Below are 27,800 nucleotides of genomic sequence, written 5' to 3'. Positions count from 1 at the left end.
GTGTAGTGTATTGTATTGTAGTGTATTGTTCTGTAGTGTACTGTACTGTATTGTAGTGTATTGTACTGTACTGAAGTGTACTGTATTGTAGTGTTCTGTACTGTAGTATATTATACTGTAGTGTACTGTAGTGTAGTGTATTGTATTGTAGTGTTCTGTACTGTAGTATATTATACTGTAGTGTACTGTAGTGTAGTGTATTGTATTGTAGTGTATTGTTCTGCAGTGTACTGTATTGTAGTGTATTGTACTGTAGTATATTATACTGTATTGTACTGTAGTGTAGTGTATTGTATTGTAGTGTATTGTTCTGTAGTGTAGTGTACTGTAGTGTATTGTACTGTACTGAAGTGTACTGTAGTGTACTGTTCTGTACTGTAGTATATTATACTGTAGTGTACTGTACGTTAGTGTAGTGTAGTGTAGTGTATTGTGCTGTACTGTAGTGTACTGTAGTGTAGTGTATTGTACTGTTCTGTACTGTAGTATATTATACTGTAGTGTACTGTACTTTACTGTAGTGTAGTGTACTGTAGTGTATTGTACTGTACTGTAGTGTACTGTAGTGTAGTGTATTGTACTGTACTGTAGTGTAGTGTTCTGTACTGTATTCTATTGGACAATACTGTTGGACTGTATTGTGTTGTATTGCATTGTATTTGACTGGACTGTATCACATTATAGTGTACTGTGCTGTATTATTCCTCCTGTTGGTCACTTTTAGATGACATGTGGAGCAGCGCTTACACATTGAGACATACATCCAAAATTTCTGAGCCAACAAGTTTCACACCAGCTCTCAGCTCACAACTAAAATGATTTTTTTGTGTTTGTGTGAATGAAGTACTTTTTGATTTTTGACATTAACCATTTGTAATCACAGTCTCTAACCTTCTCTGTAAACATAACCTTATAAGGATCTACTTCAGATCTCCAATAACTGTTCATGTAAATCCAAGTCAATGAGCATGGAAGACTGAAACTTAAATGAACTTGAATAAACAAACAGAAACAGGCTTGAGACCATGATTCATCTTGACAGAAAAGGTTTTTCTTTTTTAAATCTGACATGACAGCTGGTTAATGATTTGTAATGGGTTTCACTCGATTCCCTCAAGGTTTTTCTTTAAGGCAACAATTATTTTCCGTTAATTTATATCCAATCCACTCCTATGGACATGCATGATATAAACAGAAATACTCATTATTATTATTACTATTATTATTATTACTATCATTATTACTATTATTATTATTATATTTTTAAAAGCACGTTAAACACAGTAAGTAAGTCAAAGACTTTTTCCTTTGTTTCATATAGAATTGTAATAAATTGATGCTTTAAAAACATACAAATTGATGCTTGTAATTAACAATGAGTAAAGAAATAACCAGTAAAAAAAAAGGCATCAGAGTTGTAGAGCGCATTTGTTTGAATCATCTAAACGTCTTATCATAAATGTAGCTTGTAGATTTTTTGTCTTTATTTTCTCTAGGAATATATGAATGACAGAAAACTGGATATGTGTTCAATTGTCTTCATAATAATATTGTCATTGCTTGGCTTGTGTTGGCTGAGACACTGGCTGAGACATTTATACACACTCTTATACACACTCTCTCACACACACACCTACACCAGACTTCAACATCTTAAAATATAGCTATCTGCGGCAACAAACTTGTGCTCCCGCTATCTCTCGTAAATTACCCATGTATTTCGTCAAAATGAAATAAAATAAAAATCAGCTCCATATCACACAATAACACGGTGACTGATGGATGAGAACTGTTGCCTTACAAAACCCTACTGTTATAATCGTTAACGAGTCCAAAATGTAAACAACAAAACACTATTTTTAAAAAGACGCTAATTCGGGACTCGTCTCTCGGCTAGTCGTCTCAACAGGCTGCTTCGATAAATAATAATTATCATTGATGCGGGATGATGGTGCGAGAGTGTGCGTGCAGTCATGCAAAACAACAAATGCTAATTAATCTCAGAGGAGATAAAGCACAAAAGAAGTGTCGCTTTCAACATCAGTTAGTTAGTGAGTCAGAGTCTCTAAACAATTAGCTGGGTTTGAAAAAGAAGAGCAATACCTTAGAGGAGGAGGAGAAAAAATGAAATAAATAAATGAAAAGAAAGTTGATTTGAAGTCAAGAATTCATTCATTGAAATTTGTGTGAAAGTGAAGTGAAAACTTTGCAAAGTAGGATGTTTAGCGTTTAGTGTCGCAAAATTTAGCAAATTTATTCACAAATCTATGATGCACAAGGACAGGCCGGACCAGTGATTGATCTGCCACGCAGACAGGAAAAGGTATTCAAACTCGACTCTACAGTCTCTGAGCACCTGAACAGACAGAAAATCCATCTGCGCAAAAGTGCAAGTGATTAACGAGCAACACAAAATAACAGACCGCTAAAAGAGTTTTAATTATTAAACCATGAATCTGAGCCAGAATACGCTGATATTTTTCTTTTTTTTAAAAAAAAAAGCTTCAATCCAATTCATCAAGCCAACAATTTACAACAAAGTGGGAAGAATGAAAGTCCTTTACTTTCTGTGGTAAATCTCAAAGGTGGCGTTATTAAATTCTTAGAAGGAACAATGAACATTTGTGCAGTCAAGACCATGTTTTTTTTATTTTTTAAGGAAATATTATCTAGGGGAATTTAAGCTTTAAACTGAAAAAAAAAATGGTTGTACTTTGTGAAATAATCACAATATTAGTTTTTTAAATTTGAAAAATAAACCAGAATGACTTACTTTTCTTCTGCCCATGAAGAGGAAATTGAATTAAATTAAATGATGCAACTTCCTGCTGATCATGTGACTTTAAGAAAGTTCCAAATATTCCTATTTCATGGAGTTGCTTAACTCTTTCATTATTTTTTTTAAATTCTTTATTTACTTTTTAAATTACCAATAATTACTGACCTCTTATACAATTGTAAATGGAATCATACATTATTCCAAAAGTATCATTTAAATTTTTTAATGATTATATTTTTCAGTGATTTATTTTAAGTTTATTTTTATCTTTTACCTTTATACATATTTCTAAATTTAATCTCAGACTTAAAATGGCTCAACGAAATAAAGAACAACAACGAAATATCAGGTACAACCTGTAAACATATGCAAGGTTTAGACTGCAACAAGGAAAGAAACAATGCTTTATTACCCCCTGATGTGAGCCCTGTGTGAGGGTATTAGAAGATATTATGTATAATCTGCTGCCATTTAGCTCAGCCTGCTGCTGCTGCTCAAATCAAGCCAGTTTCAATGCCAACCTGTTTTGTTTAGAACAGTTTTAATGAAATAAAATTCACCCGTTAAGCTTTGCAATTAAGCAAGAATGTCAGGTTGTAACAGTTAAACAGGAGACATGAAAGAATGCTAATGCTAAGTGATGTCTAGCATGGGTATTCTTTGAGCTAATAAAAGAGAGACTGAAATAATGAGTCAAATGAACAGTAAACAACTGTTTACTGATTTTTTGATTCATTTGCACAAATTGAGCTGTTTTAAACATAAAATTTATATTTAAATATCCATCCATCCATCCATTTTCTACCGCTTATCCGAACTACCTCGGGTCACGGGGAGCCTGTGCCTATTTCAGGCGTCATCGGGCATCAAGGCAGGATACACCCTGGACGGAGTGCCAACCCATCGCAGGGCACACACACACACTCTCATTCACTCACACACTACGGACAATTTTCTAGAGATGCCAATCAACCTACCATGCATGTCTTTGGACCGGCGGAGGAAACCGGAGTACCCGGAGGAAACCCCCGAGGCACGGGGAGAACATGCAAACTCCACACACACAAGGAGGTGTGAGGTGAACGTGCTAACCACTAAGCCACCGTGCCCCCCATATTTAAATATTAAACTGTGATATTTGTTTTTGCCTTAAAACAGTAACAAAAGTGCTGCAACACTGAGAAAAACAGCAGTTTTCCCCTCGTCCAAGCCTTGAAACTAAGTATAAACATTTAAATTGTATTCTATTTATTTATTTATTTGTTTATTGTTGCATTTAACTGTAAATAAATTGATCACTTTAGATGAAAATCTACATTGTTGTAGAATGGCTGTAGAATGTTCTAGTACCTGTCTTACCAAAATAGTAATATGGACTTATGAGGTAGCCAGATTTTGTGTATTTGCTAATCGTATGTTAAAAGACTCAAAATGTGCTAATTATTTAAAAGCAATAATTATCTCTCAGCAAAATAACGAACAAACAAATACAAATTAAAATTTCATTAGTGACATACTCAGTCATACACATGCAGCAAAATGCTTACTTTTATTTTGAAGTCAAATAAATTGCAAATAGCTGTTCAGAAAAGAGGAAAAATAAATCTAAAAAAAAAATAAAAATACATAATACTATAACTTTTTATATACTAAAAAATGCATAATACCATAATACATAATGTATATTAATATATTATATAATATACAGTATACTTAAAATATTGACATGATATTGTTGCCATTTGTTTTCGATGTTCATCGCGTGTTGTCTTAGATTTGATTAGATGTATTGCTAAAAAATGTAAAAAAAAAAAAAAAAAAAAGCTCGAGTTACAAGAGCTAAAACTCAAATTCACCTACTTATTTTTTCATAAGCATACATGCAGTATTTTATTGTACTTTTAGAATTGTCTTGACTCCGCCCCCTTCTGATGATCAATAATAACACAATCATGATTTGTTTTCCTTGTTGAAGCCTAAATATTAAAGTCTATGACGCTTCCCTTCCTGAGGTACTGTATGTTCTCTGCTTTGCTCGGCACCTTGAGAGCCTTTCTAATCGAGTGCCTCTTGTTTACTCAACAGCTAATTCAGCCGACGTTTCTTTTCACCGGCTATGCAAACATCCTGTCATTAATAGAACTGGATGTAATACCCAAACCTTATTTTACTAAGAATTAAACAGCTTTCTCACTCTGTTTAACAATGTGATGCTTTCTTTCTTTCTTTTTTTTTTTTAAGGCAATATCAGAAAATTATATCAGCAATTCCCCACTGCTCAAGCAACATTTGATTATAATGATGTCCTACCAATCTCAGCAGTCCAACCGCTGTCGGCTTCTTCCTTTATTAAGCCTGCTTTCATCTATCTGTTGGCTTGATCTTACACCTGATTTACTTTTGAAAGAAGGCTTTTTTTTTCTCAGTAATGTGTCACTGGTTCATAAGAGCTTTCTGGTATGACTATCACACTCATAACCCTGAAATAAATCAATCAATAAATCTCACTTGAATTCATTCATGCCTTCAGATCTGAAAAGTTTCTTCAAGAGACTGCTTAAAATGAGAAAGAATTCACGGTTTAAAATTTGGAACCCAGCAAACATGAGACACGACAGATGCAGATCAGGGTCCGTACTCATAAAGAGTCTAATAATGATCTCAGAGAGCTCATGATTTAGTTAAAACAATTAGTAATCTTATCTTAAGATAAGAAATCTCAGAGCAACTATGAACAAGGAAAACTTTTAGATTAGAGAGGAGGCGGGGCCAAACCCTGTTACTAGGTATGACACATTTTTTTGAAGACTGTGATTGGTTGTCTGATAAATAAATGGAGCCTTTTCAAAATCTGATCTATTATACAGTAAGCCTTCACTTTGTCTCTATGTTAAGATATTTGAGTCTATATCGTGTAGGGATTACGTTAATGACCGATCATATTAGAGACGTTCTAACATCTGTATGTTATAAATGTAATAAATGTAAAAGTAAACATCTCCGAAACACAGAGCAGAAATGTCAAAGAGACAAATTATAATTATATTTTCTGCCGCTATGGCATTTTGGCTCTGTTTCTTATGATGTTAGTGTGTCTAAATGACATGGCGGCAGAATATATATATATATATATATATATATATATATATATATATATATTTGCTGTGTCTGGGATGTTATCTCCAATATGATTGGTCACAAAAATAATCCCTACACAATCTAATCTGTGTCATCTTAACTCACAATCATTACTAAATATTGTATACAATACATTTTTTCTTCCTTTTCACCTTTCGGACATTTTCTCATCTGCAAAAGAAACTCTTAATCCTCTTAAAAGTCCTCCTTAGTACTCCTTTGACAAGACTTTTTGACCTTATGAACACTTTTAAGGGTTAAGATGCTTTATGAATAACTTTTAACTTGTTAATGAACACGCCTGAGGTGACTGAGGCGACTGTGGTGAGGAAAAACTCCTTTAGATGGAAGAGAAAGAAACCTTGAGAGGAACCAGACTCAAGTGAACCTCATTCTCATTTTGGGACACTGAAAGGTGTAATTATAAACTGTTATAAACACCGGTGTGTGTTATTATGAATAATGTCTTTTCTACGGTTGTAGACAGTCTAACGATTGTGTATTGATTAGGAGGTTGTTGTCCTCAAAGACCACATGAGTTAGCATCTTTGAATACCTAAAATCTTCATAAAGCGAAACACAACTGGAGCTGGTAGATCTCTCGATGCCTCTGGATCCTCACAGGGTTGGCTTCTTCTCACTGAAGCTGAGGAACGCAACTGGAGCGGTTCTTTATCGCCCCCCCAAAATAAAACAAAAAAACCCTACCCTGATTTTATTGTTCCTTAGTCCTGATGCACATGGTCTCACAAGGTCTCAGAAGGTCTGTGAACATTAATATCCTTCTCACTAATCTACATTTCTGTATTTTTTCTACATTAATAGACAAGGTGTGAATCTGTGAGTGTTTAGTGATACCTACAGATCTCTACAACACTATACCCTTGCTAACGATATGCAGACTTACACATATGATTTGCAAATTTTAACTAAGAAGCCTCGGATAACATACTGAATGGGATCTTTACAGAAAACTGGATGTAATATCTTTGAAGACTGATATCTAATGAGCAAGCCAGAGGCAAAGTGGCAAAAAAAAACACAACAACTCCCTGACGCGACAAGAGGAAGTAACCTTGAGACGAACCAGCCTGCAATCATTCCTCTTTTCTATCCGTATGCTGTGAAGTCAAGAAGTGCTAAGTGTATTAAAAGGAACTTGAGTATGAGCATGAGCATCATTAGAGTTTTAAACTTCTAAGTCTCTTGTATCTGAAGTCGTATCTTGTATCTCTTGTCACTGAAGTTAGCGACTGTTAAAAGGATAAGACTGAGTGTATCGATTGAGTGTAATCTCTGCTTAGTGTTGTAAATCTTTCAGGATGTACTGCATTTTCACCAAAAATAAGAAGACTGAAGAACCAGGAGACTGACTCGCGTCTTCGCACCGAGTTCGTTTGAGCCGATCGAACGTGTGGAAAACGATCCACAAGCCAACCACCCTGAGTTTTTTTTTTTCATTTCTCAAAGTTGCGAATAACCAAAAGTGATTAATCACAATATCATTCAAATATCTAGCCATTGACCTTCCGGTGATGAGGAAAGCAACTTCCTGCTGATCGTGTGACTTACTGTATGGAATGTTTTAAATCTATTTTTAATAACCTATAATCAATGACTAAATGACACATGAAACGATGACTGTTTTTTTTTTCAAGTTAAACGGATTCATACATTAATGCAAGAATGTTTATATTGATTATATTTCAAGGCAAATTCATAGTTTATTAATAATGTATGCATTTTATAATGTACTGATGTAGAAGACCTTCGCTGTAGAAGACGTTTGCAGATTTAAATGTAAACATACGCACAAAGAAACCAGAGACAGAATATCAACATATAGGGGGTCTGAGACCACGTCGATGCTAAAGAGCACCAAGAAAAGAAACGGGTTCCTTTATAATGTAAACACCAAAAGCAGTGAAGATGGTTTTCTTTAAGTAAACTGAGTTTGTTTGATTTAAAGTGTACTATATCAGGGTCTATAGATAGTGTATTTGTTTGTTTATGGTCAAGATAAGCCAAGATGCTTTTACTGTCATTTTGAATATATAGCTGATGCAGAACACTGGTGCTACATAAAACAACACAGAGATACTGTAGGGTTAAAGAGTAAAAAGAAAAAAATATACTATTGACATAGACAAAAAAAAACAAAAAAACTCAAGTCTTAGTCTTTTGTCCATGTACCATGTGTAAAATGAATGAAGGCTTTTAGGAAACATAGATATAGCAACAACCAACCGTGACATCAGACAACAGGAGGATGATAAATACAAACCATGAAATAAAGTTACAAGGTGTTTAATTCATCTAAATCTTAGATATAATTCAGGATAAGGTTCAAGATTCGTTTTACTGTCACTATACCGAGTACATTGAAATTAAAGCAGTCCATTTCATTCATTCATTTATTCTCTACCGCTTATCCGAACTACCTCGGGTCACGGGGAGCCTGTGCCTATCTCAGGTGTCATCGGGCATCAAGGCAGGATACACCCTGAACGGAGTGCCAACCCATCGCAGGGCACACACACATTCTCATTCACTCACACAATCACACACTAGGGACAAATTTTCCAGAGATGCCAATCAACCTACCATGCACGTCTTTGGACCGGGGGAGGAAACCGGAGTACCCGGAGGAAACCCCCGAGGCACGGGGAGAACATGCAAACTCCACACACACAAGGCGGAGGCGGTAATCGAACCCCCAACCCTGGAGGTGTGAGGCGAACGTGCTAACCACTAAGCCACTGTGCCCCCTCACAGTCCATTTGGTGCAAGCTAAACTATGATTTAAAAAAAAAACATACAAGTCTAGAATTATAAATAAGTCAGTTATTGAGTTATTGTATAATGAGCCAAATTCAAAGTAGGGAAAAAACTTTAAAACTTCAACAATGAAAACAGTAGAAAAACAAAACAAAACATAAAAGCAGCCGGTCGATTGGTTTACATTTAAGCGTATTCCGCAGAGAGGTGAGCGAATGTGCAAATGGATATATCAACTTTAGGTGGTGTGAAAATTGAAAAATATAAGAGGGCAATTTCCTCTTCTGGACATTTGTAAATTAAAATGTGGATTTCTTTGTATAGTTTAGTTCTAGTCCCTCGAGGCATGAGGAAGGAACATAAAATGAGATGGCTTGCTTGCCTGTACAGAATAGCAAGCTGTCCTTGAAAAATCTTAAAAATCCCTGGAGGCTCAAAAAAAAAAAAAAAAAAAGTTTAAGAGTGGCTAATAATAATGTAATACAGCTCCCTATCTTTTTTTATGGAATTAATCATGACATGTATAATACTATACGTTATATTAGCGCTCGAGTACGGGTTGACAGTTGACCGTGATTTGAATACGAAGAATAAATATCGTCGGCAACGTTATCTAGCTAAGTGTCACATAACTGCCATGCTGAAATCCTATTTACTGCTATAACAATATAAAAATGTAGGATATTGGCCAACAGAATTTCAGTGATGGACAGAAATAAATATTCCTTTGAGATTTGTTTTATGAGACACGAAAACTTTGCTTATTTATGTCATGTCTGATGCTTAATTTATTATATATGTGTGATTTCATTTCCTTTTTTTTTTTTATCCAACATGGCCTCATTTAGCCTTAGCCATAGCTTTATTTTATAATTCATAATACACATGAGGTTGGAATAGAAGAACAAAAGTTATTGTTTGAGTTGTTACTAAATTCCTAGCCACATTTTTATGAGACATTGCTTAAGCAAGTTGGTCATATTACATGAACAATTACTATATTAGATATTAGATGAACATTGATGGAAATAAAGAATAAAACACTTTCAGAGCTTGTGTGTATGTATGAAATTAATCAAGCGGTTTGTGGAGCGAGATGAATCGGAGTTACCGGGACCACTTTGAGGTGGATTCATTTCTAATACCCAAACATCTCAGCGAGTTTTTATGATTTTACAGTTTTTTTGTAATAAAACATGGTTTATTTTCTTACTTGATTCGTTTTGTTTAGGTGAATATGAACACTCCGATAACGCTCCAATTCTGCGCCAAAACGATTCATGATACATCAACGTTTGTATGAGAACTGTGGCCAGTTACTTGTATGCGATTTGCTCAATGCATTTATTCAAAGTATGCAGGTCAAAAGCTTGGCTTAATGTTCACTGGGATGTCAGAAACATTCACGAGAGTCTTTAGAGTTTACAAAGAATGGTGAACGAAACAAAAAACCATCAGATTCTCCAGGATGTACTGTAACGTCTCTCAGACTGCTTAGAGATCACAGCAAGGCTACAGTACTGTAACTGTACTGTAGCTGTAATAACCGCTCTGTACAAACATGCAGAGCAAAAAAAGCATCTCAGAAAGCACCAAAAATATCAGACTGTCAGGCAAATACACTAAAGACCAGAACAAGTTCCACTACTCACTGGGCTGAGACTCACCTAAACTGGATCACTAATGATGGAAAAACTTTGCTTTCCATCAACTAGATTTCTGCTGTAACTTGTGATTTCTTCACAGTTGGATTCCAGAGATGGGAGGAAAGCTCTAGGTGATTTAATATTGTCATATTTAAAGGAGAGGTTCACTTACAGCATTTTCTAGACTCTCTTATCCAGAGCGACGTAAATGCATGTCATTTATACAACGGAGCACTCGAGGGTTAAGGGCCTTGCTCAAGAGCTCAGGTGTAGCGGCTTGGGCTTTACCGCTCAAAAAAAAAGGTTAGTCAGGAGACAAAAACATAAATGTACATGTAAACGGTGAAATTCTGCTAATCAATCATTCAATAACTAAGTAAATAAATAAATATATTACAATTGGCACATATCTCTTCCACCGATGTTAGCGTTTCTGCTGAAACAAAAAAAAAAAAAACCTGAGATCTTTAACTTTTCTACCGAGAACTTATCCCACCATCCATCATTATAAAGTTCATTATCAAGATGTTTTCCTTTGGCATCATTAATCTTGAGTAATCTGGGGTGATTGATGTGCCCTCTCCTGGATGACACCGCTGCCTGATTTGTTTCATTAATCTCGATTTTTGCTGGTGTCATCCCATGCCCTTTGCCTCTCAAACAGAATAAGTAGAGTGCTGTCACCCATCGCGGATCGCTTCTTCAAACCCCAGCACTGCACCATGGAAAAAAGAGTTGAACATGAAAAAACACGTACGTTTTCATATGTAGAGTGAACATAAGGATCGTACTTCGGATCACAAGTGGCGTGATCTTATTTCTGCTACATTTTCCATCCCAACTGGTTGATAAGCTCAATTTCAGCTTGTAGGTCTGGCTGTAATTCAAATCACAGGGTTCCACCTCATGTGCGTTCTGATACATGACCCTACAATAAACTGATGTTAATTGCTATTCAAAAATAAACATACAGTACAGCTATCTTTGGAAGGAGTCGGCAGTGTTATTTTTATTTATTTATTATTATTATTATTCGTTTTTTTTTAAACGCTTCCATGCTGATGGTTTAGACAGAAACAGAGCAAAGCTTGGATGAAATATTGGAATCTGAAAGCTGTCATGAAGACCAGAAAGTACCAGACCTAAGACCCGGGCCACCAGGACGTGGTGTAAGATCGTGGCACCGAAAACGTGCCGCAATTCCCGAGGACGTGAACGTAATCGTAATCAATTCCGCGCTTCTTCGGGAATTGAAGTAACCTGCACGTGTGTTTTATCCGATGACAATAATAACATGCGTGTGACATGAGTGGCTGGGGAACGTCACATGCATGCAAGGCTTCCTGCATGGAATAGCAGTGTGACAACCAACTTAATCTTTTATAACCAAAAAAATAAAGAAAATGACTGAATTCACGTCATATTCAATTGGTAACTTTCTCAGACCTTTTCGAGCGCTAAAGGTAAACATAAACAGATAAAAAGACATTCGTTAATGAGTCAAATATAATCTTGCAGACATATCTGAAGAAGATGACTGCGATATCACACCACACATCACATCGCTGACTAACCATCTCATTGTTTTGAGGAACTGAGAGAAAAAACTGAGAACTCTGGCACGTTCCATCATGTGAACCACCATAGAGACACATGGAAAGAAAGAGCGAATGAGAGAGAAACCTTCAAAAACTCTCTCTTTTTTCTTTTTTGTGAATAAGATTCATTCCATGGTCATGACAGAGCTGCTGACGGTTCACTTTGTAATACAGTGCATGCTAATAACATGTACATCCATCTGTAGGAATTTAGATACATGGGAAAAATTTACAGAAAGATTTATATACTGTATATTTAAGAAAATAAAAAGCTATTTCAGACCTTAGGTGAAACCTGTGCATCATTTTTCTTTATAATATGCAGCAATTATGATGTAGTGTGCGTGTGTGTGTGTGTGTGTGTGTGTGTGTGTATGTGTGCGTGTGCTGTTCCACAAAGCAAAGCATTTCTGTAACATGCTGCTCTGATTGTGCTGTTAATAAAGTGCGAAGGCGTCTGTCAGGTGAATATTCGCTGTTAGATGAACACGGCTGATCTAAATTGCAAATACAAAAAGTTTACCAATTTGGAAGTGCACTCCTTTGAGAAATTAATCATGGTTTTCTCATATGACTGAGGCGTTAACTCTAATCTCATTCCCAGCCACGCTAATGTCTGAGAAACGGCAACAGTCTCGCATTAATTAAATTCGCTGCTCGCCTCACATATCTTTAAAGGAAAGGCATCAGTTTTTTCCTCCTGCGTCTTTCCTCTTTCTCTCACTCTCGTGCTTTATGATACGTCGGCACCCTCTTCATCTACGTCTTTTTGCACTGTAGGAGATTCAAAAGAGAAAAACACATACACACACACAAAACACACACACACACACACACACACACACCAACATTCAAGAATATCCATCACCGGTAATCTCTTTCAGGCATGAATTCAATTTCCCATGCTTGGGCCGTCCCTTACTTTCTTAATAAATGTGATTCTTTGTTTGCTATTAAATCTGTACAGGCGGATGCTGAGGCTCAATTTGCATCACATTGCCGTGCCTGTGATTTCCTAAACCTCTATTAAGATAAGTGCGCAGATAAAGTCCCAGGTGAATCAACCTTCTGAGCAGCGGCGTGCCAAATCACAAACAGCAGCACTCACGTCAAACCATTCTGTAGAGGGGTTGTGATTTAAATAAAAGTAAAAAATAAAGCAAATATACAGCATAATTCTTTCATGGTTGTGCTTAAAGGCTTATATTACACCTGCATACACCCTTCATGAAAATAGTCATTAACTTGCAAACAAGCTGTCATAAAGATTTTTTTTTAAATGTTTGGAATTGTATATAACACTTAAGAACATCCTGGAATGTGCTGTATGTTTTTTTAAACAAATAAATAAAAGAAAAAAAAAAAGTAAAATAAATACATAAATAAAAAGTAAAATGTAACTCACATGAGTATAATTAAATAATAAAATAAATAAAGAATTTAATTAAAAAAAAATTGTGATTGACAATAACTAATAAATAAACGAAATCATTTTTGTTTATCTACAAATATGTCAAATGGAAATATATTGGTGAATATATTTGAGTATGTGCAAAAGTTTTAGGCAGGTGTGAAAAAATGCTGTAAACAAAGAATGCTTTCAGAAATATAAATAATGAATGTTTATTTCTGTCAATTTACAAAATTCAAAGTGAGCAAACAAAAGAGAAATCTAAATCAAATCAATATTTGGTGTCACTATCTTTTGCCTTCAAAACAGCATGAAGCGATGGCACGACCCCCACAGAGCCCCCACAGATCTCAACATCATTGACTGTGTCTGGGATTACATGAAGAGACAGAAGGATGTGAGAAAGCCGACATCCACAGAAGATCTGTGGTTAGTGCTCCAAGATGTTTGGAACAACCTACCGGCCGAGTTCCTTTAAAAACTGTGTGTGAGTGTACCTAGAAGAATTGCTGCTGTTTCGAAGGCAAAGGGCGTTCACACCAAATATTGATTTGATTTAGATTTCTCTTTTGTTCATTCACTGCATTTTGTTCATTTATGAAAATAAATGTTTAACACTTCCATTTTAACAGCATTTTTACACACCTGCCTAAAACCTTTTCACAGTACTGTATATATACTGTATATATATATAAAAACAGATAACTCCCTGTGACCCGAGGTTTATATATATATATATATATATATATATATATATATATATATATATATATATATATATATATATATATATACATATATAATACAGAAAGCTATCCAGTCTCATATTCAGACACTCCTGAGGTTGGAGCTAATTTGGGGGTTTTATATATAAAGCAACTAAAAGATCAATTTCTTTTAAGAGTGTAGTTTTATACCAATTGTCTTAAGGCTTATGTAGCTCTATAAAGCTTAAAGTAACTACATTACTGGGTATGAAGCATCTAAAATGAAGTATGTAGCATTTAAAATGAGTGTTTTTTCTTTTTCTAAAACCGCTTCTCGTGACCAACAAAAAATATAAATAAACCCGTCGCACTTAAGAACAAATGGAAATTTTCAGCTAACTGAAATGTCTCACACTTTACGTCACGCATAAGATTCCGTTACTTCCTCTGACATCCAAGCCGCCAGGCTGAATGTAAATCAGGACAAGTGCTAAGCCATCAACTGCACACAAGGAGGCAAATTTCACTTCTCGTATTTTTTTTTTTCCAGGAGTTCAGAAGACGTTTTCTTTCATTCTTTCCTGACTGTTTTATAATTGCAGGTAAAGTCATTTATGTCTATAGTGTGCATGTATCTGTCAATACAGCACTACGGCCCTTTTTACACACTGCAGTCGATATTAATCTTTAAAATTCGAAGGTCCTTCGATTCACGTCTTCGTAAGAATTAGAAGCTTGTGTGTGAATGATATCTACTATGAAAATAAAAGGATTTGCCTTATCAAGGCATGTATTACTATGAAATAGGGCATCAATAGGTGGCATTAAGTGTGTGTTTAAGCTGCAGGGTGTACAAATGATCCCACTGTATTAGTATTGATTGCTAAACTGACATACTGCTGTGCTGTGCTGTTCATCTCTACTTAAGAGGGAGTGCAAGTGCTATCCAGCTCAGCCAGGCCTGTCACACACACACACACACACACACACACACACACAACACATCATGACAGTTACAGATGGGAATAAGGTACCAATAAAATACAAATTGATCTGGCCCCGCCCCCTCCAAGTCATTGGTCAGCTTCTTATTTTCTAATTTTCTAAAGTCTCTGATTTTTCATTTCTTTCTGTAATTCTAATTCCCTTTATAAAATGCAAATTTTACAAACCTCAGATTTTTTTTCATTAATTTTTTTACTTCTAATGTTCTTTCTAGAATTCAAATTTTTTTCAGTTTTTTCTGTAATTCTAACTTTCTAAAATTCAAATTTTACAAGTCTCTGATTTTTAATTTCCTTCTGTATTTCTAATTTAAAAAAATATCTTTATAAAACTCTAATTTTACAAAATAGAATTTCTTCTTTTTTTATTTTAATTTTAAAATTCAAATTTTCTTTTTAGAATTGTAATTTTATAAGACACAGATTTTTCATTACATTATGTATTTCAAATTTTCTTTACAAATTTAAAAAAAAAGTAGATTTTTCATTTCATTTTGGAATTCTAATTAAACAGTACCTACTTTTAAGCACTCGTAGTGCACTGACTTCATTAATAAGGAATAAAAAAATTACACTGCGTTCAATTGAAGGGAAAAAATAACACCAGTGGTGCAATGCAACCTGAGCAGTCAAACCCCTCTGTGCTGATGACTCTTACATGCAGGAAAACATACTGCCCTTTTAACTGATACTGGAGACTCCATCCATGAATGCAAAATTATTTACAACATCCATGTTGGTGTAAGGACTCTGCCCGGACTCTGGCCACGTGCACTTGTTTATGTTTCTCGTCACGTGTCTGCCCCGCCTTCGTCTGCTCCTCCCTGTCATCACACCTGATCCTTATTGTTCTCATTGTCTTGTGTATTTAACTGTGCCGCATTGCTTTGGGCAGCGCGGCATCTACTGTGGTTTGTCCTGTCTTTAGTCTGCGTCCTGTTTCATGTTTTCAGTTATTAAACCCTGTTTTGATTTATGCTATCCTGCGTTTGGGTCCGCTCTGTTTTGTGTTCGTGACAGTTGGATTGTCCGAAGCAGTGGACTGAGAATCATAAGTGCTTGAGCTACAAGCAGAAACAGACACAAGTTACAAACATTTCCTTAACATTTACGGAAAATAAAATAAATTGAAAAAATAATTATTTATACAATATCAGGGGGCACGGTGGCTTAGTGGTTAGCACGTTCACCTCACACCTCCAGGGTTGGGGGTTCGATTCCCGCCTCCACCTTGTGTGTGTGGAGTTTGCATGTTCTCCCCGTGCCTCGGGGGTTTCCTCCGGGTACTCCGGTTTCCTCCCCCGGTCCAAAGACATGCATGGTAGGTTGATTGGCATCTCTGGAAAATTGTCCGTAGTGTGTGATTGCGTGAGTGAATGAGAGTGTGTGTGTGCCCTGCGATAGGTTGGCACTCCGTCCAGGGTGTATCCTGCCTTGATGCCCGATGACGCCTGAGATAGGCACAGGCTCCCCGTGACCCGAGGTAGTTCGGATAAGCGGTAGAAAATGAGTGAATGAATGAATGTACAATATCAAATATTATTTCAACTACAACAATAAAACTGTTGACTTGATTAAAAACGACTTCATGAGTCTATAGATGCTTGTGCTTTTTTTCCCTAGAGTCTCTACTTTGGGCTATTACATAAATTGTTCCCAAAGTGCGAAACCAATTAAATGTACAGCCTCAACATATTGAGATTCATTGAGGCAAAATGCCATCATAAATAATCTAAGCTAAGGTAGTATTATATTCCAGTGTGCTAATTATTGTGACATATTAACAGCTCAAGTTCTCGAAAAAATTGGATTAATGGGATTAAAGGATTCTATCTAAACACCTCATATTAATCATATTAATCATGTTTCCCTCGGCTTAGATTTTCCATTAGGATTAAAGCTCTGCATGCAGAAGGAAAAGAATGAAGCTTGGACGACTTATTTGTTATTTAGAAATCTACAAAAAATGTATTACAGATATTTTTAGCAACTGAAGACAGGACTATTGTATACAAAATATTGATAATAATTAATAATGACTACAAAATCAATTTGTAAAATGTGTGTTTTTTTCTGTAATGCAAAGACATTAACTGGTTTCTGGTTTTATTCTCTCTTGAAAAAAAAAGTCAACAAACATCAAGCTAAAGACATTAGGAACAAGCCAGTTAACATTGTAGTGGATGTGTCATTGAGTGATTCATCACAGACCCAGCTCCAGACTATTATGCGCCATGTTGACAGTCTGTGTTGAAAATATTGCTAAAAATGTGTATGTCTAGAAGAATCTGCAGAGAAATTGACAGAATGTGGTTTTTCCTAATGCATGGATTCTGGCACCTTTCTATCATAGACAGTGTTTCAGCAGTTTGCGCTACTGTAGATCTACTGTGGGATTGGGATCGGACCAGACAGGCTAGACGGTGTAGCCTTTGCTCCACACCATAGCACGGACCAGACAGGCTAGACGGTGTACAGTAGCCTTTGCTCCACACCATAGCACGGACCAGACAGGCTAGATGTGTAGCCTTTGTAGCCTTTGCTCCACACCATAGCACGGACCAGACAGGCTAGACGGCATCCCAGGGCACACACACACTCATTCACTCATTCACTCACACACTACAGACAATTTTCCAGAGATGCCAATCAACCTACCATGCATGTCTTTGGACCGGGGGAGGAAACCGGAGTACCCGGAGGAAACCCCCGAGGCACGGGGAGAACATGCAAACTCCACACACACAAGGTGGAGGCGGGAATCGAACCCCCAACCCTGGAGGTGTGAGGCGAACGTGCTAACCACTAAGCCACCGTGCCCCCCACATTTTAATATTAACACCTTATAATGTGTCATATTTATGGTATGGCATTGCTAACAGTCTTTAACAGGAACCATAATATAAAATCTTATGACTTTTATAACGTTTATTAATAATTGGGTCTAAATTTAGCAGGACAAACTAATGCTTGGAAATAATTTGGAAGGAAAAAAAAAAATCTGACAGTTTACTCAGATGCCCATGCAGTGTTGAGTTGCCTTAATGATACTGTTCAACTAATGTTACACATGTTCTTGTGTCTATAAAGACCTTAAGGGTTTTGTGGTTTATTTCAACCGAAGCCCACCAACGAGGGTAACAAAGAATACTTGCATGTCATCATGCAAATTAGAACGATTACTTTCTGCTCATTGAATTTCGTTTGCCTAATAGAATATAAAAAGACAATTAAAAAGTCTGTATTATGATTTCCGAGGGAATCGTTTCTCCAGGAATCGCATGACCTGATTAGCAGGATCAATCTCGTACCGAACACGAGCACATTTCACAGCTGTAATCTTGCTGTGCTGTAGAGATTTGAGTTTGGCTGACATTGTTTCCTTTTCTTCATTTGAAGATGTTTGATTAATCGGAGATGGCAAATCCTCTTCAAAAGATTACAGAAGTCAGTCATAAAAGAAGAAGGAAAAAACGTGCCAGTTTAAATGCCACCTTGTTGTCTTGGCAACAGAGGGGAGTGTTGTCGAGAGAGTTGACAGTAATTTCTGTCGGGTCACAGAATACGGGAGGTGTCAATGGCTGTATCAGAGACCAGACACATATTTGCATGGGCTTAAAAAATGAATAGAGCTGTCTTCTGGTTTTGAATGTTATTCCTGCATCTTCAGCTTGTTTTGAATCATTCTCATTTTGGATTCTGTCACATTTTGTCAAGAGAAAAGCAAAGGACGATTTTCCAAATATTTTCTAGTCTCATCTGTGTAAGATTAGAGGCAATATGTGCAGTTTTATATGCAGTTTATACCTCACACGTGTTGAAGTGGTACACATGTGATAATGTAAATAATACACAATTATGCATTTGAATCAGTGAATCAAATCAGAGAATGATTCACTGATTCAAATGCATACCAATAACAGTGTTGAATCAATATAAGAACCGATTCACTAATACAGAGTTATACCAATAACATCATTGAATCGATCTAAGAACTGATTCACTGATTCAGAAGTATACAAATAACATAATTGTTTCAATCTGAGAACTGATTCACTGACTCAAATGCATACCAAAAACATCATTAAATTAATCTGTGTCTTGATTCACTGATTCAAATTCTTTGCTATAGGATGAAAAATGAAGAGGATGTCATCCATTTCAATAGAATTGACAATTCTGTGAGATCTAATACAGTGCTAGACGACAGATTACAGTTCATCAGCACGATCGCAATGTAAATAGATATAAATATTTTACAGAGCTCTGCATTTAGGTTTTGTCTGGATGCATTGAGGATGAACATGTCTTTGGTGTTCGTCGCTTTTGGAGCTACACAGAAGAACAGATGAACATAAAAAACACAGATGGAATAATATTGCAAAAATGACGGTCAGATTTAAAAATGAATCAACACCTCACTGATGCAGAATGGCATTTGTATGGATAATGATCTAAAAAAAAAAAAATTTTCCAACTTTGGATAGATGAACCACGTCCAAAGTCAGAAATACGGCTGATGAGAATGAAGCAACAGCATCATCATCAGGGAGTTTGTTCATAGCGCTTTGTAAATGGGGAGGATCAGAAGCTGCCCTGAAGCTAAATGATGATGTTTTTGTTATTATAAAAGAGACAGGCATATGGAGTTCATCGCGGCTCATTGTGCACGTCTAAGAGGACTCACAGTTATGTTGCATTCTGTAGAAAAATATAATGTCTGGGGGAAAAAAAAATGAGAGAAAAATAACAGCAAAATGTCTGCAGTTCTCTGTTCACGCCACAGGAGGCCATTTCAGGTGGGTCAGGAAAAAACACAGCTGATACCTTTGCTCGCTCACGTTAACGACGTCTCTACTATGTACGACAGCCGAAGCACCATTAACCTCCGACACAGAGCAGTGAACACTAACGACATTCGTGATTTTGTGCGAGGCACAGCTCTAGCTGAGCACAGTGGCATCCGGACACCACCCATAGACAAGTGAACAATAACACAAATGAAATGATGAAGAGCTCTATTTCTCTACAAATCCTCATGTGTTAACAGCATTTTGTATTTTTGCCGGTTGCAGGTTTGCCAAACATACACACAAGACTGAATCTGTAAAGCACAGAATAAAATCTGTGTAGTTACTTAAAATAATCAGTGTGCAATTAGACAATATGTGCAGTTTTATGCAGTTTATATCTCACATGTAGAGAAGTGGTGCACAAGTGATAATGTAAATAATACATTACAAAATTATCCATTTATAAAATACATACCAGTAACATAACTAAATCAATGTTGTGAATTAATTCACTGATTCAGATGCATACCAATAACATCACTGAATCAATATAAGAACTGGATCACTGATTCAGAGGTATACCAATAACATCACTGAATCAAAATAAGAACTGATTCACTGGTTATTGGTATACCTCTGAATATCATTGAATCAATATAAGAACTGATTCACTGATTCAGAGGTATACCAATAACATCACTGAATCAATATAGAGTAAAAACTGATTCACTGATTCAGAGGTATACCAATAACATTATTGAATCAATATAAGAACTGATATACTGATTCAGAGGTATACCAATAACATCATTGAATCAATATAAGAACTGATTCACTGATTCAGAGGTAAACCAATAACATCATTGAATCAGTATAAGAATTGATTCACTGATTCAGAGGTATACCAATAACATCACTGAATCAATATAGAGTAAGAACTGATTTACTGACTCAGAGGTATACTAATAACATTATTGAATCAAAATAAGAACTGATTTACTGATTCAGAGGTATACCAATATCATCATTGAATTAATATAAGAACCGATTCACTGATTCAGATGTATACCAATAACATTACTGAGTCAATATAATAATTGATTCACTGATTCAGAGGTATACCAGGGTTTGACAAACGTACACACAAGACTGGATCTTTAAAGCACAGAATAAAATCTGTGTACAGTTACTTAAAATACAGTATATCATATTAGGCATGTGTTGTTACAGGAAAACAATCAATGTTGGATGTGATATTATTTTCCATTAACAGCAAGCATTGTTTAAATTCTTTTACACCTATTTATATCAGTCAAGGTTTAATTTTTTTACATTAAAGTATGAAATCCAGAATGTTTTGATTTAATTATAGCTACATTTATCATTGGTCACGTGAGACATGTCCGTTAACACGTACTGCTTGTGGTTTGTCTGTCAGGAAGCTGGAGATCCACTGAAGTGGATCCACTGAAGTGTCACCCAGGACAACAAATAGAACTAGAACTTGGATCTTCCCGGACATTTCTACACGACACTGAATACATCAGCCAGATATTTGCACAGGACATATTGCATATATTGCACTCATTGTAACCTGTTTAATTCTATTTTCGTTTAATTTTTTTGGACGGTAAAAATTTTTCACTCTTTTTTAAATACAATTTTTATTACACAGCTTGTCGTCTTCTGGAGAAAACATGGTGTGCTTTCCGTTTACCAAACTACTACAAAGCACTGACACTGGAGACTCCTTCCTTATATGTTCAATAAAATCAATCTTCTTACAGAAAACACCAGATTAGAATCAATTATATATATATATATTCTATGCTGGTGTTTTCTGTAAGAGGATTGATTTGCTGATAAATTAACATTTTCTAACCAATCAGATTTGAGAATGTGGTCTAGAAGAAGACACAGTATGTATATGCTATAAATATCTACGCTGTATGTTGTGCTATAAGCGCTCTGGCTTAGAAATTGAGCAGGTTTCTACTCACTCAACACAAACCATTTCCCTTCCACATCTCTGTCCTTACTGGCCAATATGGTCCTCCATTACACCTCTTAACAGTACCATAATAGAGTCTTATGTATTGAAACCTCACCCCTGGCAGAGAACACTTTCCCCTCATCACTCCTTCTGTCTCGGTAGAACAAGAGGTTATGCGTCTTAGCCCCGACACGGATAGAGCCAGAGGCTCAGCAGGCTCTCTGGACGACAGAACACATTCGCCTCCTGACGTTTCCATTAAACAGCTCAGCTTGTTTGTTGACAAGGGAAAAGCAGGTGAGAGGTAGAACATGAAACCTCTCTGTAAAGGTGCAGCCTCGGATCATGAGCTCTTTTGCTCGTGGTGGCAGAGTGGAACGCTGATTCTTACTCAAGGATGCCTCAGGTATGATCTCAATCGCTATAGCAACAATAATATAAAACTTAGTTGCAACTGAGTTCATCTTCGACCACATGATACTCATGTATTTCAAACATAACATACAGTACTCGAGAACATATTTGAGACAAAAACAAAGACTGCATGTGTAGTTGGAGTAACATTTCTAGCAAGGAATAAACCAAGACAATGGGGTGCTGCTATTTAAAAAAAAAACACTATAGTGATTGATTCATTAATTTCCAATTCCAGTACATGTTTATTATTTTCATACCACAGCAATTTGTCAACACTGAAAATTCATTTATTTAGAAATTAAAAAAAGACACTTACTTTATAACAGGAAAGTTACTTCCTGTTATCACTTCCTGTTATCAGGTTAAATTGAGTCTGTCATCGTGAAGATATCTGAAAACGTAAACTTCCATTTCTGGCTGTTACTAAATACTGACACTGGAGACTCCCTCCACTGTTTTACACTGTTTTATTATGTCGCTTTGTAGAAGCCAACATTCTGTTTTCCTATTTAAGCTTAGACAAAAATCTATCAAGAGTAACTCCTCCTAGGGCTTTTGAGCCACATGCACCAAATTTGGATATGTTGTAGACCCTGGTCTGAAGTTTGTTGTTATTACTTTTCTAAGCGATCCGAGTACCGGTACCGGTACTGGCCTGTTTTCCCATAGACTCCCATTATAAATTTTGGAGGTTTATAACTCGGCAAGCTTTTGAACTATCTACACCAAACTCAGCCAGCTCCTTTAGGGTGATACTCTGAACAAAGTTTTAAATTGGTGTACCGACTGGCCTTTTGGTTGTGCCACAGCCCCGCCCCCAATATATGCAAAATCAAAAAACTTTTTACAACATGGACATGTGACATATCAAAACACTCAGAACAATGAGGGGAACTTCCCCATGGGTATTCTGGTGACGTCACGTGACGTCACGTGATGTCACGTGAAAATAAAGAATTTGCACAACATGAACAAGCTTTCTGTTTACTTGCATCCAAAAGTAACACTGACCCTTATGTCCACTCGCCTCCAAAAAGCACCGGCCTTTGCGAATACTTGCATCGTCAGAGCCAACATCAAAGTTTGTCGCGACGAACTTTACAAATCTAGTTCCATCGTTATTGTTTGTGGGTAAAACGTAGCCACAAGTTACATAAAAATGCACATAAATAAAGATTAATTGAATTTAGAGATTCAGAGATTTTAGAGAAAAAGTACTATACTTAGCATTTCTAGAAGGAGTCTCTAGTGTCAGTTTTTGCTCATACCAAACTCCAAAATTAGTTTTTCTTATTAAGTGAAAGAGAAAGTTCTGGAATGAATGTAAATGATCAAATGTAAGTAAGTGATAATATAAAAGCGAATATAAATGGATAAAAAACTTCACACACACACACACACACACACACACAAAACCCCCTGGATTTACAGAATGCTGTCTTCATCACATCCTGCTTTACCTTGTTTCAGAAAAAACACATTGCTTCGCCTGCAGCAGACAGCTCACCAGTGTGTTCTTTGATTTCTAAAGATTTATGCCAGCTAAATGCTTTCGCCTCCACTCGTCACCCTCCTCCCCTCCTTAGTTCTTTTACCTGTTTACTGACAGCACCGATGGAGGGAGGGAGCGATTATTGGGGGAGCTGATGTAGCTTGCCAGCCAGGCACCACGACAGTGATGGATGAAGCCTGGCCTTCTCTTCTCCTTCTCACTTGCTGACTGGGCCGCATGCTTTATTCATGAGATTTGGGGCAGGAAAGAGATGCCAAAATGTTTAAGAATATATTAAGGAAGTCTGTGAGATGTCAACCAAGTTGTCAAGTGGCGTTAAGCAAAGAGGCTAGAAGACACTACATTGCATCCACATGCTTGGGTGATGCCTTCTTTTTTCTTTTAAACATTGTTATTAATCCTGTCGTACAGGACTAGCGCTGGTCGTACAGGAGTGAAATAAACCTTCTGTGAAGGTACTGAGTAAAGACATACGTTCACCTGAAACATTTCTATTTCAAGGGCTTCTTTATTTGAACCAGAAGAGATTCATTTCCCTAATTTGACTCAAACCTTTGATTTGGCAGCAACCATCACAAAAACTCGAATAGATCCAGATGACTGTAGTGACATTTTTCACTGTTTTTCCCTCCTGCAAATTCACTTAACTTTTTCTCTCCAGGCTCTTAATAAAAGTGATGGTCAGCAGTGCTGCATGGATTCACTTTGGAATTCTATCTCAGTCAAAAGTCAGAGGTGACTATACAGTTTACCACTTTCCCTCGGAGGTAAGAATTTATCCTTATCTGCTATCCAAACAACACAAAAAAAAAACACATAAAATGTTTAGAATGCTTGAAAAATAAATGTCTTGAATAGAGTTTTTCCTGGAAACTCTCTCCAGACCCTAACCAACCATACAGACCACCAGAAGTTTAGATCTAATCTAAACCCCCCAAGCCTACCCAGTAATTGTCTTGGGTTCTGATTTGGCTCTGGATTACAGCTAAAGTTTTTGTATGGCTGGGTTTCATGATGCTGAAGAACTACTGAGTGAACACCTGAGTAAACAGCTAATTACAGGTCCTTTCTGACATGAACTGAATGTGTTAAAACACTAAACTGTGCACAACAGGAGATCTCCAGGACCAGGATTAGTAAACTATAATCTAGATTGTACCAGAGTTGTTTTTCTTTCTAATGAATTAGATGTAAATAGTGCAGGAAATGACAAGTTGTGAACAAGAGAGATGGAAATAAATTCACCTACTTCATAATGGACTTAAATGAAGACAGTGTAGATGAAGTGCAGACACATCGCGTTCCTTACATGACGCGTTTAATTAGTTAGGCAAGATCTGTTTAATGCAACTCATAGGAACTATAAGGAATGGGAAGAAATTAATACCTAATGTGGCCTAATTAATCAATCAAGCAAGTAAGCAAACAAAGAGCCAACATACTGACTAACCAATAAACCAACTAACCAACCAACAAAACAAACAGAATGACAGATGATCCGAGGAACCAACCTACTGACTGATCAATCAACCAATCAACCAAACAAAAAACTGGCCAATGAACCAACCAAACAATGAGCTAAACAATGAACTAACCAACTGACAGACCAAAGAAACAAAACAACTAGCCAATTACCCAATCAACCAATCAACCAGACAAGCACCATCCAACCAGTCGACCAGTAAACCACCAAACAACCAACAAATAAGTCAACTACCTGACTCACTAATCAACCAACTAACGAGTCAAATATAAATAAATATATTTTTAAGTGTGTTCAAATGTAAAAATTGTCATTTTTATGATGTTAAAAGCATCTCCAATGTTACAGAACAGTATACCCTCAATCTGGCATTGAGGATACTGGATGATCCATCCCACCCACTTTTCCTAGAGTTCTCCTTACTCCCATCTGGATGTAGATTTCGAATGCCACCAACAAAAACTAAACGTGCCATTACATCATTCGTACCGAGGAGCATTCAGTTACTGAACAGATCAGACACAGGCACATAGAATTTTTTAAAGAATTTTTTTAATTAGCTATCGATTCATTTTTAGATATTGGACTGATTATTGTATGTCACTATCATTGCTGTGTTTGTGTCTTCTATGTTTGTAATGTTGTTGGATGTTAATGTGGCTTCCTTGAGTGCAAAACAAATTCCCTTCGGGGCAATAAAGGTTTCAATCAAAAATAAATATATACAGTACAAATAAATAAATATACTGTACATACATATCCAATGTGCATATGTGATTTCTTCTTTTTGCTATTTCTTGATTTGTTTCTTACTTTATTTATTTCTTTATTAATTTGTTATTGAGTCCATTATCTAATTTATTAAAAAAACATTTTTGGCTACATTTGATTTGTTATACTTGAAAGTGCTGTAAGGGGGAAATTTTAGTGAAGAGCTTTTGTTTACATTATTTGTGGAGTCATACAGTATATTCACATATTCAGCTTGTAAAAAGCACGGTATTAACTTTGGGTCCGTCAGACTTGTGGTGCGCCAGGAAACGAAACAAACCTGTAGACGCACAATTGACATAAACAAGTTATATGTGATACCGCTGTTTTGGAGATGAATACATGGTGGGCTTGAAAGGCAGTCAAAAAAAATCTGACAGCCCATTTATCAAATCCTGCTTTTCTAGATTTTGTATTCTGTGTTTATGGAAACAAATTAGTTAGTAACAAAAAAACAAGAGACACCTATTCAACCTAAAAAAAAACAAGGTCTGGCTTATCAGTTTAATAAAAAATAAATGGACATGTTTAAGCATTTGCTTTACAAACAGCAGACATGCTGAATGTTCACAAGGAAAAAAAAAAAAAAACGTTGATAATACAGACAGTATTCACGCTTCAGAAAGGAGTCAAAAACGAAAGTACTCAACATTTATTCACTTCTACTGTATATGAAGGTTTGCTTATTGCATTTAAAATAAATAGAATGTATAACTTTATGGAAGATCAGCAACTCCACCATCATTACATGTTTCGTGCCATGCTGAAACTCGGCTATCGACTGCAGATAAAATTGCTAATTGCACTGCAGATGGCTTCATAAAATACGTATTTACACTCGTCCATAAATTGACAGATGGTGTGAGAGAATTGTAAATTATACACCAATGGTATTGTTACCGGTTTATAACTGACCTAAGCTCCGGGCTGAGAGCAGTACAACAAGACAAATACCACTGGCGTTACTACCATATGGCATATTTTTCATAAAACGAGAAAAATAAAGCATATGGGATAAAAAGAAATGTCAGAAGTCTTAAACCCTCATTTATAAAAAGTAACATTTAACTTCACCAAATATCTGAACTGATTAGCAGCCCAAAGTGCAAATTGTTTGAGTTTTGTAGCCTGAAGAGCCAACAGAAACCCCAAATCTTGTGAACTAATAATCATATTTGTCATTATTCATTCATTCATTCATCTTCTACCGCTTATCCGAACTACCTCGGGTCACGGGGAACCTGTGCCTATCTCAGGTGTCATTGGGCATCAAGGCAGGATACACCCTGGACGGAGTGCCAACCCATCACAGGGCACACACACACACTCATTCACTCACACAATCACACACTACGGACAATTTTCCAGAGCAAACTCCACACACACAAGGTGGAGGCGGGAATCGAACCCCCAACCCTGGAGGTGTGAGGCGAACGTGCTAACCACTAAGCCACCGTGCCCCCAGTTGTCATTATTTAGACCTAATAATGCAAAATACTGCTGTGTTTTTGTTTAATGAGTTTAAAATGGAACCTCAGGAGAAAAGCATTACACATGTTCAGAAAACTGGCTTATGTTTGTCTTTACATGGCTAATCATTTTATAGGAACTCTGCTAACATGCTAAGACCTTAGTATTACCTCAGCTTAGCGATTATAAGAAAAAGGGACATTGACTGCACTTGTGAGCATTCTTATAAATCATTACGTGCATGATTTGGTGTGTTCATTCATTCATTCATTCATTCATTCATTCATCTTCTACCGCTT

The sequence above is a fragment of the Tachysurus vachellii genome, chromosome 22 (genome assembly GCF_030014155.1).
Source record: "Tachysurus vachellii isolate PV-2020 chromosome 22, HZAU_Pvac_v1, whole genome shotgun sequence".
Taxonomy (NCBI): domain Eukaryota; kingdom Metazoa; phylum Chordata; class Actinopteri; order Siluriformes; family Bagridae; genus Tachysurus; species Tachysurus vachellii.
The sequence above is the reverse complement of the archived record's forward strand: the minus strand, read 5'-3'. Positions refer to the sequence as shown.